Source organism: Protopterus annectens, chromosome 5.part0, assembly GCF_019279795.1.
Source record: "Protopterus annectens isolate FY-2018-M chromosome 5.part0, PAN1.0, whole genome shotgun sequence".
Lineage (NCBI taxonomy): Eukaryota > Metazoa > Chordata > Ceratodontiformes > Protopteridae > Protopterus > Protopterus annectens.
Genome location: NC_056735.1, coordinates 147,117,606 through 147,136,859, shown reverse-complemented (window position 1 = coordinate 147,136,859; position 19,254 = coordinate 147,117,606).

The following is a 19,254-nucleotide window of genomic DNA, read 5'->3' as shown; positions in this document are numbered from 1 at the left end:
TATCCCTACATGAACTACAGAGTGAACTGGCACCTCAGCTGTGTGCCCTGCTCAATCACAGCCTCACCTCAGGCTTTGTCCCTACCGAATGGCACACTGCTACAGTCATCCCTCTCCACAAAGGAGGAGTGACTACAGACCCTGGGAACTATCACTCCATTAGTCTGACGAGTCTGATATGCAAAGCTTTGGAATGCATCATCATGGACCTAATAAACAAGGATATAGGGAATCTCCAAACTCTGGATCCCACACAGTTTGGTTTTGTGAAGGGTAGATCATGCCTGCTCACCCTGGTTGACTTCTTTGAGTCAGTCACCAGAGTTGAGGATGAAGGCAAGGTGGCTCATACAGCCTTCCTTGAGCTGGCCAAGGCCTTTGATACCATTCTCCACTCAGGAATCATAGAAAAACTCACTAAGCTAGGCATCAACCCCTATATCACTATGTGGATCACAAACTGGCTCACAGATAGAACCCACAATGTGAAAGTAGCTGACTCCAGGTCAGACTGCCGACCAGTCATGAGTGGAGTCCTACAGCGTTCAGTCCTGGGCCCTTTCCTGTTTGGTATCTACTTTTCTGAAGTCCAGGCCAACACGAAGGGACTCTGGCTGACAAAGTTCACAGACAATTGCAAGTTGGGAGTTCTTAATTACCTCCTCAAGTGATGTTGACATCCTACAGAAAGGCCTCACTGAGACCTACCACTGGTGTCAGAGTCATGGCCTTAAGCTCAATGCCAAAAAAATGTGTCATCATCCCCTTTGGGAAAAACCCAGTTCCCATGAATTACCACATCGATGGTAGTGCACTGAACACAGAAGGCATTATAAGAGATCTGGGAACACATGTTGACAGCAACCTCCCTTTTGACCACCACATTGCTACTGTAGTCAGAAGGTCCTTCTATGTGGCACATCTCATTAGAAAGGGTTTTGCATCCAGGAAGAAAGAGGTCATTGTCTCCCTCTACTCTTCCCTCATTAGGCCAGTCATCGAGTACAATGCCCCATTTGGCATGTACCTCACTAGACATCTGCAACAACTGGAGAGGCTGCAAAAGTACCTCACAAAGAGGATTCTAGACCTTAAACATTTGTCCTATATGGACAGACTCAAAAAACTCCAACTATTCTCTGTCTCATATCGCCTACTTAGGGGCGATCTCTGCTTGACTTACAAAACCATGTCTGACCCAGCTCTGTTAGAAATGCTACATCAAAAGAAATCCCAATTCCTCCACACCACACACTCCAGATATCTCAACCTCATTACCACAATCAACAGAGCAAGCTGGAGGGACAGGTTCATAACCCAGAGACTGCCCATGCTATGGAATAGACTACCCATACATGTCAAACAGAGCACCTCACTGGCCCTCTTCAAGAGAAATCTTGATGAGTGGATGGGAAATTAAAAATTCACCCCGGGGATCATTCCAGTGGCTCTACTCGAAAGAGGCACTGGGAACTAAGGTCTGGTGGCATGATGCCAGGGTAATCCTATGGGCTATGCTTGTAAGGGATACAGGGCCATTAGCCTAGTACACACCTATGAACCTACAGAAGGTATATAAGATGACAGTGGCTGACACTAATCCTACTATATGTCAATGGCATGGGAACACACCACTATATAAAGCAGACTTGAAATGGATTATGGGAAAGAGAAAGACTTGAAGAAAAATAAGATCACTTCTATAAGAAGTAGTCAGAGTGATTTTGAGATGTTAAAATAACTCAGAAAACAGAGATAGAGTGAAAAAATAGATTTTTTTAGTTCGAAGGTGGAGTTTTCCTTTAAGGACAAGTGTTTCAGGTAAATGGTTTCTGAATGTTCATGACTTTTTACCTTTTCTTTTTATGTCGTTATGGATACATTCAGGATAATAATGCCAAACCCCACTAGCTGTGGACATGTATGTTTCGGCCTTCTCATGACCTCATCCTCACAGCAGTCCTCTTATGCTGTGGGTTTGGTTTTATTAGCCTGAATGTGTCCATAAGAATGCAAAAAGAGAATTATCAGTATAACTATTGATATGCATGCCATAGACATTTGCCTTAACATTTTTAATAATACTGCCTATTACAAACCTGGTTATGTTCTTATAACATGTCACATCATAAGCAACACATTTTTGTCTGCCATATAATCATCTCTGTTCATTACTACAATGGACCCTCCCTTATCAGCCACTTTAATAACAATATTGGCATTTTCCTTCAAGTCATTAAGTACTTTTGTTGTTCAAAGGTTATGTTATTAAAGTCACTAGATACATGAGGATCGTATATGGCATAAATGTCTTGTTCACAGACCTTCTGAAGCGCATTAACAATCCAGTGACTCACAGGTGTAAAAGTACTAGGTCCTCTAAGTTTATCAAGTCCTGAATTTGTTTTAGGAAACATGAGTCTGAGATTTAAACTGCAAGTAAAAAGTCTAAGTTCAGTTAAGCTATCTTCTATCCTTCCACATGAACAGGGAATAAATGGCATATCTTTATTTAGCAGCCAGTATTCAATTTCCTTCAAAACAGAGTCAGAGATGTAATGTACAGTGTTAACCCAGTCGCTGACCTGCCCTTGCTTTTGAGGTAACTGTGAATCATAAGACCCCAGTAAGCCCTTTCTTTTCCTTTGTCTCTTTCTTCTAACTTTCTTTTTGGCTGCAACAATAGTGAGAGCTTCAATTGTTTGAAGGTTGAAGGACAAATCATGGCAGCACCAGCATTGGTCTTTTGAAAGCTAGTATCTTCAGGGAAGTCATTAGTTATAAAAGCTTGGCATGGAGAGAGATCATACAACACAAAATGTGCCAAACCACCCTGTTGAACAGATAAACCATTAGCATTCCCATTTTGACTGGATACAACTGAATCATTATGTTGAAGCATCTTACTCACCACAGTGTCCTTATTAAGCCCTAAAGCCTGATTTAATTGCCAAATTAATACTAGAACCTGGGACACCAGGCAATTTCTTTTCTTTTTTCTTTATGATAAATATTCTGTAAATTTATTTCCATAGGTAGAAGTCTTTAAAATACACAGCCCTCTAGTTATAAAATCCTGTTTAATATAAGCTTCAAAACTAAATCTTTGTCATTGTAGATGCCTAAAATCACAGAGAATATGTTATAATTTAATTATTTTCCCAGTCACATCCAGTGGGGTATAACACTTTCACCTTCCATACATTGCTCTTCAGCCTCACAGCAAGAGGTTCTCCAGTTCAATTCTCAGCTTTGGTGCCTTCTGTGCGAACTGAGTCTACATGTCCTCCCTGCATTTGCATGAGTTTCTTCCATGTGCTGTGGTTTCCTTCCACTCTCCAAAGACATGTAATAGGTAGATTGGACACTCTAAATTGGCCCTTGGTGTGAGTGTGTTCATATGAATGTGTGGTGCACCCTCCAAGGAGGGTTGAGTCTTGAGCTAGCAACCCAAGCCTGTAAAACCTGCAACCACTACAGAAACAATGAGCACCGAAGGGTGCCCATTTCTGATGTGCCACATGGGATAAAGAGAGATACATTGCTCTTCAATCAGTGCAACACCATCTTTAGCACAGGAATCCGTCTAACCAAAAGCAGAGATGTAACATGAGAATGAGTATCATGCAGACAAAACACAAATCCCAGGAACAAAAATCAGTTGTTGGATAGTGTATGATTGTGGCTTGCAGGGAAGTACTAATAGAGTGTGTGGGCCTAATATGGATCCTTGGGGTATGATTGTGGCATGCAGGGAAGCACCAATAGGATGAGTGGGCCTAATACAGATCCTTGGGGTATGATTGTGGCATGCAGGGAAGCACCAATAGGGTGAGTGGGGCAAATATAGATCCTTGAGGTATGATTGTGGCAGGCAGGGAAGCACTAATAGGGTGAGTGGGCCTAATATGGGTCCTTGGGGGACACCTATAGGTATGGGTTGGTATGATAAGTTGTCATTTTGCAGCTTATTGCCTGTCTGAGAGGTAACTCTCAAACCAGTGTAGAAAGACATTAGCCAGCCCTAGGAAGGATAGCTTGTATAATAACCTTTGATGGTGGATAAGTCAAGAAAACATGGAGAGACAAGGTTGTTTGAGTTTCTGTTTTGGTTAAATGTGTTCATAAAACTGAACTGTTCTGTAATAGTATTGTAGTTGGGTTGAAGCCCACACTGAGTAGGGGTAAGGAGGTTATGTGCCAGGATGAAATTTAGTAACCAAGAGAAGAAACACTTCTCTAGCATTTTTGATAGAGATGAGAGACTAGCAATTGGTCTGTAGTTACAGGTTTCTGTAATACTTGCTGTAATACATAATGCACATCAGGATCTTAGCATCCCTCTGCATTGACATTTACCTAAAACTGTGAGAACCGTCTCAGATGGCAAAATGCTTTTTAAGTCACTGTAAAATGTAACATTAGATGCAAATGATTCTGGTCACTGAAGTCTCCCCAGCTTTTATGACAGAAGCCTACTCTGATCCAGTGAATCAAAACCATAATAAATAAAAGTTCTGTTTGAATGTTTGTAGTTGTTGAAAAAGTCTTCTAAGGACCACAATCTGAACCAGAGTCATGCAAGTATTAACAAAATCTCACAAAATTCATATTTAGCAATATGTATCTTCATAGACAGGTGGAGAGGGCCTATTTTCAAAGCTACAGTAAGATAATACTGGATCATCTGACCAAGTGGTGTCTGGCATCTTGAAGTAATTCTAATTGTTTACTTTGCCTCTAGGTATCCTACAATGCAGTGCTTGTCTGTAAAAAAATACATCACACAGGCCTCTTTCTTCCTAAAGCTCCTGTCACTGCATTATTTTACATGCATACACTGCTGTCTTTCAGTCAGTTAGTTTTAAGTAACATTTCATGAAATTCAATGACTACTTAAAACACAAACAGTGCAAATGCCACAGAACAGACTTTCAAAGTGTTTTTACTGCCGCTTCTTTTTAGAATGGCTAAATTGCAGTATTTTGTAAAGCTTGAATTGTACTATTCTGACTCATCTCCAATCCCCCTTCACACCTAACTTACCTAGCTGTCAAAGTGTTAAGGGTAATTTGAGCTGTTACCTGCTGTGACTGACATCTCACAGCAGGAGACTTGACTCGTACTGTTTCCTTGTTCTAGCCTTTATTTTCTATATGAGTAGGGGAAGGACCAGGAAGCTGTGACATCACAGCGTGGGTGGGTTTTTAGGATGGTTGTGGTGATGTCAGTTTGGGGAGGGAATTGGCCAGAAAACTACCTGTATTCATTAGCCTTGATGACATCAATGAATTGAAGTGGAGTCTGCAGCAAGCTTTTCCAGGGAGGGATAAATGTTTTTTGAAAGTGAAATTGCCACAGTACAGTAAGGTACTGTTCTAGTGGAGAGAAACAGTCAATTTAAAATATTTTAATTGCTGAATTGTTGTTTATTCATGGCAAGGACAATAAATAGGGAGAAAAAGGACAGAGAAGTTGAGCATTTAATAATAGAATCCCACTGTTATCCTTTAATACACAACACAGTAGCTAAGCACTTTCATCTCTCAAAACACCTTTAGAATTACCAAACACTTCCCCTCATATGATTGTATACTCACTATTTAGTTATTTATTGTCATTTGTTGACTGGGAAAGTCCAATGGGTCAGAAACCCATTACAGTGGAGGCCCAGGGAGAAAAGCTCCACAAAAGAAATTTTTATACAGTGTACTTTAGGGCGGCCGTGGTAGTGCAGTGGTTAGTGTTGCCCCCTCACAGCAAGAGGTTCTCCGGTTCGATCCTCGGCTGGGGTGCCTTCTGTGCGAAGTCTGCGTGGGTTTCCTCTGGGTGCTCCGGTTTCATCCCAAAGACATGCTGGACACTCTAAATTGGCCCTAGGTGTGAGTGCGTGTGTGTGCCTTTTGTTGAGGGTTGGGCACCGAGCTGGCAACTCGACACTGTAAAACTCCACTGCCAGTCATGAGCAGACAGGTGATCTGCTGTGGCGACCCCTAACTAGGAAAAGCTGAAAGAAGGAGTACTTTAAAGATAAAATAGACAATGAACATAAGCTTTGTAAAAGGCTATTAATATATAACATACAGTATTTTGAGAATAAAAGCCTTCAAATAAAGACTGTAGTTTGCTTCAAGATAAACATTTTTTTAAATACTTAGGTCCTGGACATAGCCGGCGTTAGGCACCCGCGAAACCCAAGGCCGCGGGGAGCCCCTGATTACTTACCCGCAAATAAAGGCCCCCATTCAGCATCCACGGGTTACTCCGATGGTCCGACCGGCGTTTACTTTGCTTCGGCTCGACTCCTGGATGTTTAGCTGCTCCATCATCGCGAAAATTAAAACTGCGGTTCCATTTTTTTTTTTTCTTTTTTTTTTTGGATTCGCTGTCAAGCTGCACTCAATCAGGTCCACCCACTGAAACAAGGGATCTGATTGGCTGCAGCAGCCTGCGAACTAAGTCCTTGTTCTTTTTTTTTTTTTTTTTTAAGTAGGAAATGATGAAGCAGGGACCTCATTGGTCCTTGCAAATCACTTCCTGCACAAACTGCCTTTAAAAAGGCACCTGCAGCTAATAAGGATCACTTCTCTTGTTTTTCAACAGAGGAGTGTTCCTTAGCAGCAGCAGAGTGATCGGGCGGGGTTTGGACCAGCGTGAGGACGGATAGCAGGAACAGATCAGCCGTGGATCAAGCCTTTGCAGCGGTCGTGGTTTCTGGATTATACTCTTTTTAAACTGTCCTTTTAAGGGCAACTTCTGAAAAGGTCTGACAAACTGTCCTTTTAAGGGCAACTTCAAAGGGACTGAGTGGTCTGAGGAAGGTAAGCAGAGCAGGTGAGGCTTCAGTCATGAAGAGGGAGCAGAGTATTGGAAGCAGCCTTCTGTGGAAAGCAAAAAAGGTAAGTTTTTGGGTTTAGTTTTAACTTTATTTTTTGTGGGGGTGGGTGATTGTTTTTTGTGCATATTTCATGTGTTTGTGCATATTTCTTGTGCTAAGAGGTTTGGGAGAGTGTGGGCTGTGGTTGCATTAGTTTTATTTTGGTTTTGTGTACAGTTTTTTTGCTAAGAGGTTTGGGGCTGAGGACTGTAGTGGTACCAGTTTTATTTTGGGGCTGTGGTTGTATTAGTTTTGTATTGTGTAGAGTTTTTGTGCTAAGAGGGTGGGGGTCAGGTTGTGGTTGTACCAGTTTCATTTTATGTCCATGCGCTGGTGGTAAGAGGATGGGGGGTGAGGGGCTGTGGTTACACCAGTTTTACTTTACTTATTGTACATTTGTTTTCTGGATAGTCTGGGATAGAACCCATTTTCAGTGAATGCCCAGGGAGAAATGCTTTTTAGTACATGTGCTAGAAATATGTAAAATAATTTGGTTTCTGTTTATATGAGGGATAGCATAAGGGAATGTGAAGTGTAATATACATTTAATTTTGATTGCCCATTGGTTAGGAGAGTGTAACTTATTTGGAGCAAGAGCATTTTGTTTTGGCAGTATCTATGCTGTATATGTAAACGGTAGAGAGAATGGGATAGGGGTGACGAAAAGGAGGGGAGATAATGGGACAGAGAAGGATATTGTAGTTGGCTAGAGCAGGGATAGGTGGGCAGTCTTGTGAGATGCAGATCTCTAAGTCAATAGTCTTAGGCGTATGGGTAAGTGGTGAAGATTAGCTTATTTCAGCCTGGGTTGGGACATGACCTGTTGCACGGTAGATGTAACACAAGTGTATCAGTGTCAGCATATTGGATTGTGAGTGCTATGGATGTGGCGATATTGAGGTTGATAATTCACTAAATTTAAGTGGATCAAGGATATAGCCTTGTGAGACTGCTAATGTGAGTGGAAGTAGAGCGGGGTAGATACTGGAAACATTTTATGGCTGTTTATGACCTTTTGGGTAGCTTTGGAGCCAGTGGAGGACTAGGGGGATCTGATTAAGGTTGGTGGAGAGTTAATTTGTTGAGAGACTCTGACAAAGGCCTTTAACAAATTGAAAAAGCCAGATACCATCATTTGTAAATTGTGTTATTATAACTGAGGAGGGCAGTTGCAGCATGAGTCCTGAAGCTGTGTTGGGATTTGGCAAGTAAATTATTGGTTGAGAATGAATGCATTCCTCTAGGAGTTTAGGTAGTGGGGGAAGAATTGCTCTTGGCCTATAATTTAAGTTCGCTCAAGCTTCCACCTTTGTGCAAGGGTATAATGTATATTTTCCAGATGGTTGGGATGTGTACTGCTCAGTAATGGATCTTTTAAGTATTCAGGATAAGAACTGGCTTCAACTGCTACTTTTTGAAACTGTTGGTAGATTGTCAACTGAATTTGCAGTAGGGTTTGATTTTTTTTACACATTTGTTAAACACTGTTCTGCTATCTAGGTTTATAGTACTGTTTTACACTATCCCTGATGTTACACCTTGTTCTGCAGTTTTTTTGGCTGTTTGAATTGTGCTGAGAGGTTAGGAGGTTGATGGGGCATGTACGTATACTTAAAATGCATAATGTTGGGAGAGTGGTTTGCAGCTGTGAGAATGTTGCTGCTGAAGACATAGATGTTTTGAATGTATACTAATGCAAACCTTGTTACACTACTATAGCAAATAACTGCAATGTTCTAATCACTGATGCAATGACTGCAACTTTTTCGTTGTCCGTAGTTAATGTGTTGAAAGTCTGCGAGTATAGTTAGGGCCTGTGAGAATGTTGCAGTGTTCAATGTTTGACTGGAGCCTTTTTAATGGGGGTCATGTACTGTATAAGGACATTGTTAATGCTACGCCTATGTTTTTGGTTTTCACTTTATCCAGGATTATTGCGCATCAGCTTGGGGGGGGGGGGGTCTGCAGAATGTACTGATATCTTAATGCATGCTAATGCAAATACTGTTCTGTCGAGGGTTATAGCACTGTTTAAATATCCCTAGTGTTACAGCTTGTTCTGAGTTATTTTTGGCTGTTTGGATTATGTAATTTGGAATATGCTGGCACCTGTACATTATTTAAAAAGCCCAATGTTGGGAGAGTAGTTAGTGGCTGTGAGAATGTTGCAGTGTTCAATGTTTGCCTGAAGTTTTTTAATGTGGGGCCACACACACTATAAGCACATTGTTAATGCTACACCTATGTTTTTGGTTTTCACTTTATCCAGGATTATTGTGCATTGGCTGGTGGGGGGTGTGAGAATTCTGCAGAATGTACTGATATCTTAATGCATTAGCATTGTTCTGCTGTCTATGTTTATAGTGCAGTTTAAATATCCCAGATGTTACAGCTTGTTCTGCAGTTATTTTAACTGCTTGAATTATGCTATTTGTAGGTTGATGGGGTCTGATATCTTAATACATGCTAATGTAAACACTGTTCAGCTGTCTAGGTTTATAGTACTGTTTAACTATCCCTGATGTTACTCCTTGTTCTGCAGTTATTATAGGCTGTCTGAATTATGCTCTTTGGAGGTTGAGAGAACTTGTGCATTGTTTACCATGCCTAATGTCAGGAGGGTAGTTAGCAGCTGTGAGAATGTTGCAGAAGGTGTAGATGTTCGAATGTATACTAATGCAAACCCTGTTACGCTATTATTGTGTTTACCAACAATGTTCTACTGATGCAATGGCTTAACTTTTTTCATTGTCTGTACTTATTGTGTTGAAAGGTTTGGAGTGTGGTTAGGGCCTGTGAGAATGTTGCAGTGTCCATTGTTTGCTTGGAGTATTTTTAATAGGGGGTTACATACTGTAAGCACATTGTTTATGCTATGCCTTTTTGTTTTCACTTCATCCAGAATTCTTCCTAGACTTGGGGAGGGTTAAGAATTCCGCAGAATGTACTGATATCTTAATGCCTGCTAATGCAAACACTGTTCTGCTATCTGTTTATAGTGCTGTCTAACTGTCCTTGATATGCCTTGTTGCAATGACTTATTTTTATGGTCCATAGCTATTGTATTGAAAGTTTGGGAGTGTGGTTAGGGCCTGTGAGAATGTTGCAGTGTCCATTGTTTGCCTGGAGTTTTTTTTGTAATGGTGGGGGGAGGGGTCACAGACTGTATAAGCACATTGGTAATTTTTTTTTCACTTTGTCCAAAATTGTGCCGAGATGGGGGGGTTAAGAAATCCACAGAATGTACTGATGTCTTTAATGCATACTACTGCAAACACTGCTCTGCTATCCAAGTTTTTTGGCTGTCTGAATTAAGTTAATAGTTTTAGGTGGTTGATGGGGCCTGTGAGAATTGTGTCCAGAAGTTTTTGGTTTTTAGCCTGTTCTCTCTCAAAATGATTGCATAGCACAATGCGGACGACTGAGGCTACTAACAGAAATGGACTTCTTGTTTCATACTCTCCACGTAATGCATGGTACATTCCTTGGATTTATGCTTTTATACACTGATCCTGTGCTAAAAGGGGTTGTGGGAATGTCAGTCTCCCAGTCTGTATGCCACTTCTTCATCCCTCACAAATGAGGTTTTCTAGCTAATCCATGATTTCACTCCTTTGTTCAACCAATGATTTTGATTTGTTCAAGTCTGCAAAGAGATTGAGAGGTAGTGGGCATGTGTAGTCTGTATTGTACCGTAACATTTGTCTTGCCTCAATTTGGTGTGTTCCCCTTCAAACTTGTGCCTCTCCTAGTCATTAGTTCTTACAGACTTTAGTCTGAGAGCTTGTAATATCGATCTTTTGCATCATTTTGGCCTCTTCACATGTTTAGGGGGATGACAGGGGAAGAATTGTGTAGAAAAAGCTGAAGTTCACCTCTAGTGTTAGATATTTAACATGAAACTGTAACCTGGGCCTCTCATTACTTGTTTGTGCCTACCGGTTAGTCATTTTTCAGTCTTTCTGCCTGCAGTGCAATAGTGACTGTCAATGCAAGTCATTAAGCATTTTTAATAACAGTATGACAAAAGGACTCTGCATGTGTAGTAATTCTGCTTTACTTCCATTCCCAGTTAGAGATGAAGCATACATATTTGTCAGGAGCAGCAAAAAGAAAGCTTCAGCAGCACAGGAATGAGGATGCAAAGAGACATCGTTCCATTATGAAATTTTTCTGTGACTCATCGGAGAGGGGAGATTCAGGAAAAAGTCTGCCTTCAGGACAACACAATGGTTCTGCATTACAGTCTGACCACTGTGAGGCCAGCATCCTTTCACTAGAAAGTGACCACTCTCTTGCGGCCACACCACAGGCTACTTCCTGTAGACCTACAGCCATTACCATGGGTGAAAGCATGGCAGAAAATGCAGATTCACCTGAGGTGTTGCCTGGATCACCAGACTTTGATACAGAAGGAGCCCATACTTCTGTAGTGACAGATGTGGCCTATGACTTGCAGGGAGTGTCAGGTACATCTTTGGAGGATCTAGGGACTTGGTCAGACTTGATTAGAGATGAGTTTAGGGTAGCTGCCATTCAGCATGGACCTGTGCAAGTGGTGTTACCACAGTTCCCAGTCAATGAGCAGAAAAGAAGATTTATATCTGAGAACTATTTCCATGTGCTGCCTAATGGAGCGAGAGCAAAATGCACTTGGCTGACATATTCGGTCTCAAAGGACGCACTGTTTTGCTTTCCATGCAAATTGTTTGGACATTCTAACCATCTTCTCAGGTCAGGTGGTTACAAAGCATGGAGAGAGATGTCCAAAGCATTACACAGCTATAACCAAGCACCAGAGCATATGGCATGCATGATGAAGTGGAAGGAGCTGGACAACAGAATAAAGAGTAGGCAGACTATGGATGATAAGAGACAAGCAGTGGTTGAAAAGGAGATAACTCACTGGCATAGTGTGTTAGAATGCATTATTGCTGTTGTCCAGTACTTGGCAGAATGGAACATGGCATTCTATGGTACAACTGATGCCCTGAACACCCATGGCAATGGCAACTTCTTAGGTCACGTGCAACTTTTGTCGCAGTTTGACCCTGTCATGGCTGAACACTTGTGTTGTATTCGTAATAAAGAGATAATGGATCATTATCTTGGGAAGGACATACAGAATGAAGTTATCCAGCTGATTGCAAATGCTATTTTAAGAATCATAGTAGGGAAGGTGAAGGACGCTAGGTACTTTTCTGTGATGCTTGATTGAATGCCAGACATCAGCAATCAAGAGCAAATGACTATAGTAGTTTGGTATGTGGATATTTCACAGACTGCAGCCACAGTTGAGGAACATTTTCTGGGATTTGTGCCTGTGAATGACACAACTGGGGCAGGACTGACAGAAGCTCTTCTTCAGACTCTTCAAAATCATCAACTGGACATTAATGACTGTCGAGGACAAGGATACAACAATGGCAGCAACATGAAGGGGAAACGCGCTGGACTGCAGGCATGGATAAAACTGATGAATTCAAGGGCTTTTTATGTGCCGTGTGCCTGCCATAATTTAAATCTTATAGTTAGTGATGGAGCACATTCATCAGTACAGGCAGTGTCATTCTTTGGATGTCTGCAGAACATTTACGTACTCTGTTCGGCATCAACAAGTGGATGGCAGATCTTAAAATGGCACACAAATGTCACTGTGAAGCCACTGTCGGAGACCCACTGGGAATGCAGGATAGACTCTGTCAAGGCAGTAAGATTTCAGTTGAAGGGAGCTATTGAGGCATTACAGGAGACAGGGCAAGCAGTATGTACAAATGATGCTGCAACATATCAACAAGCAAGAGGATTGTCCTCAGAACTTATGTCATACCAGTTCATTGTATGTTTAGTGGTTTGGTATGATGTGCTGACAGAGGTAAATTGTGCAAGCAAAGTTCTGCAGAGTCCATCTGTTGATATTTTGACATGTGTCAAAGTGCTGGCATCCACTATGGACCTGCTAAAGAATTACAGAGAAACGGGATTTTAACATGCCATGGACGAAGCCTCCAAGATAGCGGAAGAACTAGATGATGGCACCACATTTCAAGAAAAGAGACGGAGGAAAGTAAAACGGTTCTTTGACTATGAAGGAGAAGATGAGATTGTACAGGATCCAGTGGTAAAATTACATGTAGAGTTCTTCAATGTGCTGCTGGACACAACAATCCAATCGTTTACTGACCGGTTTCAGCAGCTTTCCGAGTTTGATAAGGCCTTTGGATATTTATCAAATATTAAAGCCTTGAGTGATGTTGCAGAAGACACACTGCTGCAACACTGCAAGGCTCTGAAAGAACAACTGACTGACAGAATAAGTGGCCACTGTGATATTGATGACTCTGACCTTGGACACGAACTTAAAAGCCTTTCTCGAATGATTGATAATGAATCATCACCACTGACTGTGTTAAATTTCCTTATTCACAACCACTTGCAAGACATATATATATATATATATATATATATATATAAATACTTATGTTTCACTGCGCATTTATTTGACTGCACCTGTTACAGTGGCTACTGCAGAATGCAGCTTTTCCAAGCTGAAACTCATAAATACATACCTGCATTCATCGATGAGTCAGGAGAGACTTTCAGGCTTAGCTGTGCTCTCAATTGAGCATGAAGTGGGACGAAGTGTATCACATGGCAGCCTCATTGAAGACTTTGTCTGGAAGAAAATTCGTAAGATCCCAGTAAAACTGTAGATTAGGTATGTGCTCATATTTCTTTTCCAGTAATCTTTTATAATGCTGTCAGGCAGTAATTTCAGGTAGTACTTTAGTGTGGCTTGTATGCTGTGTATTCACTTTTTTTGTTTGCGTACCTCCAACAGGTAGGACCATGAGGATGAAACTAGCAGGATGTTAGGCAAAGGCAGCTTGGAGCAGCTGGACTTGTCAGGAGTGGCAGGACTTGTCAGGAGCAGAAGGACTCACGTGGAGCGGCAGGGTAGTGGCAGGACTCATCAGGATGGTAGGACAGTTGGGAGCAGCAGGACTCTTCAGGGGCTAGGACAGAAGCAAATGAAGAACAGACAAGTGGCAGCAGTCAGAAGCTGAAGAAGTAAATGCATATGGAAGATGAATGCCACTTTGGTATTCACCTTTTTCTCTCTCTGGGTTTGAGTCTGCCTGTGTCAGACTTACTAATCCCCATTACTCTCATGTGCATGGGTTTGAGTCTGCCTCAGGCTCAGTAATCCCCATGTCTTTGTGTGTTTATTTGGGTTTGAGTCTGTCTGCCTCAGGCTCCGTAATCCCCATGGCTTTCTTTTGAGTTTGTTTGGGTTTGAGTCTGCCTCAGGCTCTGTAATCCCCATGGCTTCCCCTTGTATGTTGTCTGTAGTCTTTTCTGTGTCCCATAGCTGTGTTGTGTACATCTGCAGTGTGACTGTTCTGCATGTCAGTAATTGTGTGGGTGTTAATGTTCAGTCTTGCTGTAGTGCAGTCTTCATCATGTGTCTGTGTGTGTGTGTGTGTGTGTGTGTGTGTGTGTGTGTGTGTGTGTGTGTGTGTGTGTGTGTGTGTGTGTGGGAGTCTGTGTGGGAGTCTGTGTGTGTGTGTGTGTGTCTCTCTCTCTCTCTGTGTGGGAGTCTGTGTGTGTGTGTCTCTCTCTCTCTGTGGGAGTCTGTGTGTGGGAGTCTGTGTGTGTGTGTGTGTCTCTCTCTCTCTCTCTGTGGGAGTCTGTGTGTGTGTGTCTCTCTCTCTCTCTGTGGGAGTCTGTGTGTGTGTGTCTCTCTCTCTCTCTCTGTGTGTGTGTCTCTGTGTGTGTGTGTGTGTGTGTGTGTGTGTGTGTGTGTGTGTGTGTGTGTGTGTGTGTGTGTGTGTGTGTGTGTGTGTGTGTGTGTGTCTCTCTCTCTCTCTGTGGGAGTCTGTGTGTGTGTGTCTCTCTCTCTCTCTCTCTTTCGGAGTCTGTGTGTGTGTCTCTCTCTCTCTCTCTCTCTCGGAGTCTGTGTGTGTCTCTCTCTCTCTCTCTCGGAGTCTGTGTGTCTCTCTCTCTCTCTCTGTGTGTGGGAGTCTGTGTGCATCTCTCTGTGTGTCTCTCTCTCTCTCTCTCTCTCTCTCTCTCTGTGGGAGTCTGTGTGTGTCTATCTCTGTGTGTGTGGGAGTCTGTGTGTCACTGTCTCTCTCTCTCTCTCTGTGTGGGAGTCTGTATGTCTCTGTGTGTGTCTCTCTCTCTCTCTCTCTGTGGGAGTATGTGTGTCTCTGTGTCTCTCTCTCTCTCTATGTGGGAGTCTTTGTGTCTCTGTGTCTCTGTGTGTGTGTGTGTGTGTGTGTGTGTGTGTGTGTGTGTGTGTGTGTGTGTGTGTGTGTGTGTGTGTGTGTGTGTGTGTGTGTGTGTGTGTGTGTGTGTGTGTGTGTGTGTGTGTGTCTGTGTGTCTCTCTCTGTGTATGGGAGTCTGTGTGTCTCTGTGTGTGTCTCTCTCTGTGTGGGAGTCTGTGTCTCTGTGTGTCTCTCGCTCTCTGCGTGGGAGTCTGTGTGTCTCTGTGTCTCTCTCTCTCTCTCTGTGGGAGTCTGTGTGTCTCTGTGTCTCTCTCTCTCTCTCTCTCTCTGTGGGTGTCTCTGTGTGTGTGTGTGTCTCTCTCTCTCTGTGGGAGTCTGTGTCTCTCTCTCTCTCTCTCTCTCTCTCTCTCTCTCTCTCTGAGTCTTTGTCTCTCTCTCTCTCTCTCTCTCTCTCTATGTGTGGGAGTCTGTGTTTCTCTCTCTCTCTTTGTGTGTGGGAGTCTGTGTGTCTCTGTGTGTCTCTGTGTGTGTGTGTGTGGGAATCTTTGTGTGGGAGTCTGTCTCTCTGTGTCTCTCTCTGTGTGGGGGAGTCTGTGTCTCTCTGTGTCTCTGTGTGTGTGTGTGGGAGTCTGTGTCTCTCTGTGTCTGTCTTTGTGTACCTCTGTGGGACTGGCTATCCTTGATGCGGTACAGAGGCTTGTCATAATGTAACAACATTGCTACTAAATGCCAGTCAATGTGGGTGTCTTTGGGGAGTCAGTGTAGGTGTCTTTGTGTACCTCTTTGGGACTGGCTACCTTGATGCAGTACAGACGCTTGTCATAATGTAACAACATTGCTACTAAATGCAAGCTGTAGCTCTTTATCTCATGGCACAAAATCTGGACAAAGCCACAGATAATGGGGTTCCAGCCCCAAAGATCTGGGCACATTTTAAATATTGCTCTTATAAACTGTTAGAATAAAAGGTCTTACCATGCATGTTCTGAAGGGTATATGAAGTTAAACAGAAATGCCTGTCATTTAATGAATTCAGTCATCAATGATTTGCCACAAAAAATCCAGAAAACTCTAAATTGAGGAACAGACCAAACAAGAGTCACATCTGGCCATTCTTTGAAAATCTGGGCAGTTGAGTATGCAGTCAGTGTCTGCATCTGTGAGTGGCAACCTTGCTGTGGTACAGGGGTTTCATAATGTCACATTGGTACTCGATGCCAGTCAGTGTGTGCACCTGTGAGTTGCTACCTTGTCATGTGCACCTGTGAGTCGCTACCTTGCTGTGGTACAGGGGTTTATCAGGATTGTAACATTGGCACTAAATGCTAGTCAATATGTGCGCACCTGTGAGTAGCTACCTTGCTGTGGTACAGGGGGTTGTCTTAATGCAACATTGGTATTAAGTGTCAGTCAAAGTGTGTACCTGCGATTAGCTACCGTACTGTAGTACAGAAGTTTATCGTAATGTAACCTTGGTACTAAATGCCAGTCTGTGGCTTGGCACATCAATTTTTAATGATCTGAATGTAGTGACACTAGTGGTTAAATGGTGCTGGATGAGCTTGACAGGGAAGGAGGTGCAATGGCAATGTGGTCACGCTTGATGTTCTCCTGAGTAGGGCCCCCAACTTGAACCTTGCTGGGGGCCCCCAAAATGCTAGCACCAGCCCTGGTCCTGGACATCACCTAGGAGTAGATAGAGAGATTAGAATATGTTAGTTGATATAGAAAAAGTTCTTAGGAAGGCTGAGAGGAGTTATTTAATGGAGGAAAGGAAAACGAGTGGATAAGTAAGTTTTATTTGTTTATAGTGGCTTAATCACATGCCAAAATCAACCAACAACATTCAAAACATTCTGTAAAAGTGTTAAATAAATGCATTATAAAAATGAAAAAATGCTACCTATTGTTGAAATTCTGGGAATACTTGAACACTGTTAAAACACTCTACTTACATACAGTAATGACAATCATTATCTAAAAATTATCTCGTGTCACTAAAAATATTCAGAAAAGATGCAATGATAAAAAGATACTACAGCCTTGTTGCATATATTTTTAAGGCGCTACTGATGGATATACTATCATTAAGCCCAAGGGGTACTCTCGCATTCAGCCTGATTTGCCACATTAATTCTTCAAATTCATTTTTTAACTTGCATTGACCACCTGTGGATTCAACAGATATCTGCTCTAAAACCATAAAGGTACATTGTGTGTGTATCTCACAAACTTAAGTGTGGTTATATAGGGTATTGTTCTCATTGCTCTTTTTCATATCATACAAATGTTCATAAATTCATTTACGGAGTGTCTGTTCTCTTACCTACATAATAACAGTGATATGGGTCACAGTAAGCCGGGTACACTAGCCCTATGCTGTTACAATTATATTAATACTGGAAGGAAAGTGCTATCCAGTTGTGCAGGGGTGAGTAAAACTCAATTCCAGATAGTCAAGAAATTAAGGACAATGCAAAAAACTCTTAAGTACACTCACCTGTGGTAAGTAACAGTGCTCATATTACATTGGTTGAAATACAAGCACCATTACTTACCACAGATGTGTCTACTTAAGAGTTTTTTTACAATTATATTTATAGGTGAACAAAATTGCAATCAAAAGTTTTAAGCTTAATTTCTGTCTCAACATAGATATAAGAATAATGTGTATCAACATAGATATAAGAATAGTGATAACACATCACACACTTTGTTGTTCCAGACATACTGGTGGAAGAGTCATACCTTTTGTTTCTCCTTTCCAATCTATTTAATATTCATATTTCTCTTATAGACAAAGCCAGATTTTTTACTAATTCTAATCATGGACAGGGTGGGGAACCACACCCAGGAATCCCAGATCAGTACAAAACAATTCCCATATTATTGGGAGGGGGATTATTTGGATTGTTTTCCAAAGGCCTTTGAGAGGGTGTGTATTCAGCAACAAGCTGACCAAGAGAAGTTAGTAAGCATTTTAACTCCATTGCTTACAGGTAAAGCCATTAATGCAGTTTATAAACTCAGAGGTGTTGACTGTTTAAATTATGCTAAAGTTAAAGAATGTTTGCTTGCTTGTTACATGTTATTATTAGAGCTATACAGAAAAAATGTTAAGAAAATACAGGAGAAAGGTAGATGACAGTTTGAGTGAGTAAACTGCAGAAATCAGCACTTACTTTGACAGATGGGTTAGTGGATGGAAGGTCCTCATATCAGACATGCTTGCATATCTTTTGGTCATGGAAGAAGCCCTTAGTACTATGCCTGAGGATATGGGGATTTGGTGGCAGACCTGGAGTGTAACATTGCTAAGGAGATGAGGAGAAATGGGGATCTATCTAGCAGGTTGTCACAGTATATGAGAGGGATTTTGCACTACACATAAGGATAAGAGAACCCATGAGACAGGTTAAGGCATTCCAGCAGATTACATATGACAATGGGAAAACCACAGTTTCAGATACATGCACAGGATTTGGGGTTAAATCTTTAACCAAATAGGGCATGTGCAGTCTCTTTGTCTACTAAGGCAGAGGAAGGTCAAAGATCTTAGAAAGCACCAAACAAGACTATTACTGTGACAGTGGGGAGCTGTGTACAGGTACAATAGCTATACCTATCACCACAATCATGATTGTCACCTGACTCTGTATCCTTATCCTGGTAGAAGGGAAAGAGGACATTGCCAAAAGGGACACAGCCTCAGACATAACCATATTCAAGCCTTCTGTTATCAGACAAGAGTACTATTTGTGTAGGCAGTCAACTACAGCTGGAACCTTAGGTGTGAAATCTTTTCAAGTACCTTTGGCCAGAATCTATCTATACTGGGGAAGGAGGGACAAGGGTGCAAGAAGGCAGCTGTTTCTGAGGACACTCCTGTTTATATCCTAATAGGTGATGACTTTAATAGTATAGTATCCTGTGTGCATGTTGTTACATGCAGTCAAACATGGAGGCAAACCCATGAGGAAGGCAGTAGGGAGAGATTCAGCTAGAACACTCCTCCATCTAGGGCTGGTGATGAGGCTACTTCAGAGGGGTAGTTGGACAGCAGCAGTGACCTGGGGTCTGAAACACAGCAGAAAAAAAAATTAAGCTTCCCTTGGAAGGTAACACTTCTAGGGGAGATATAAACA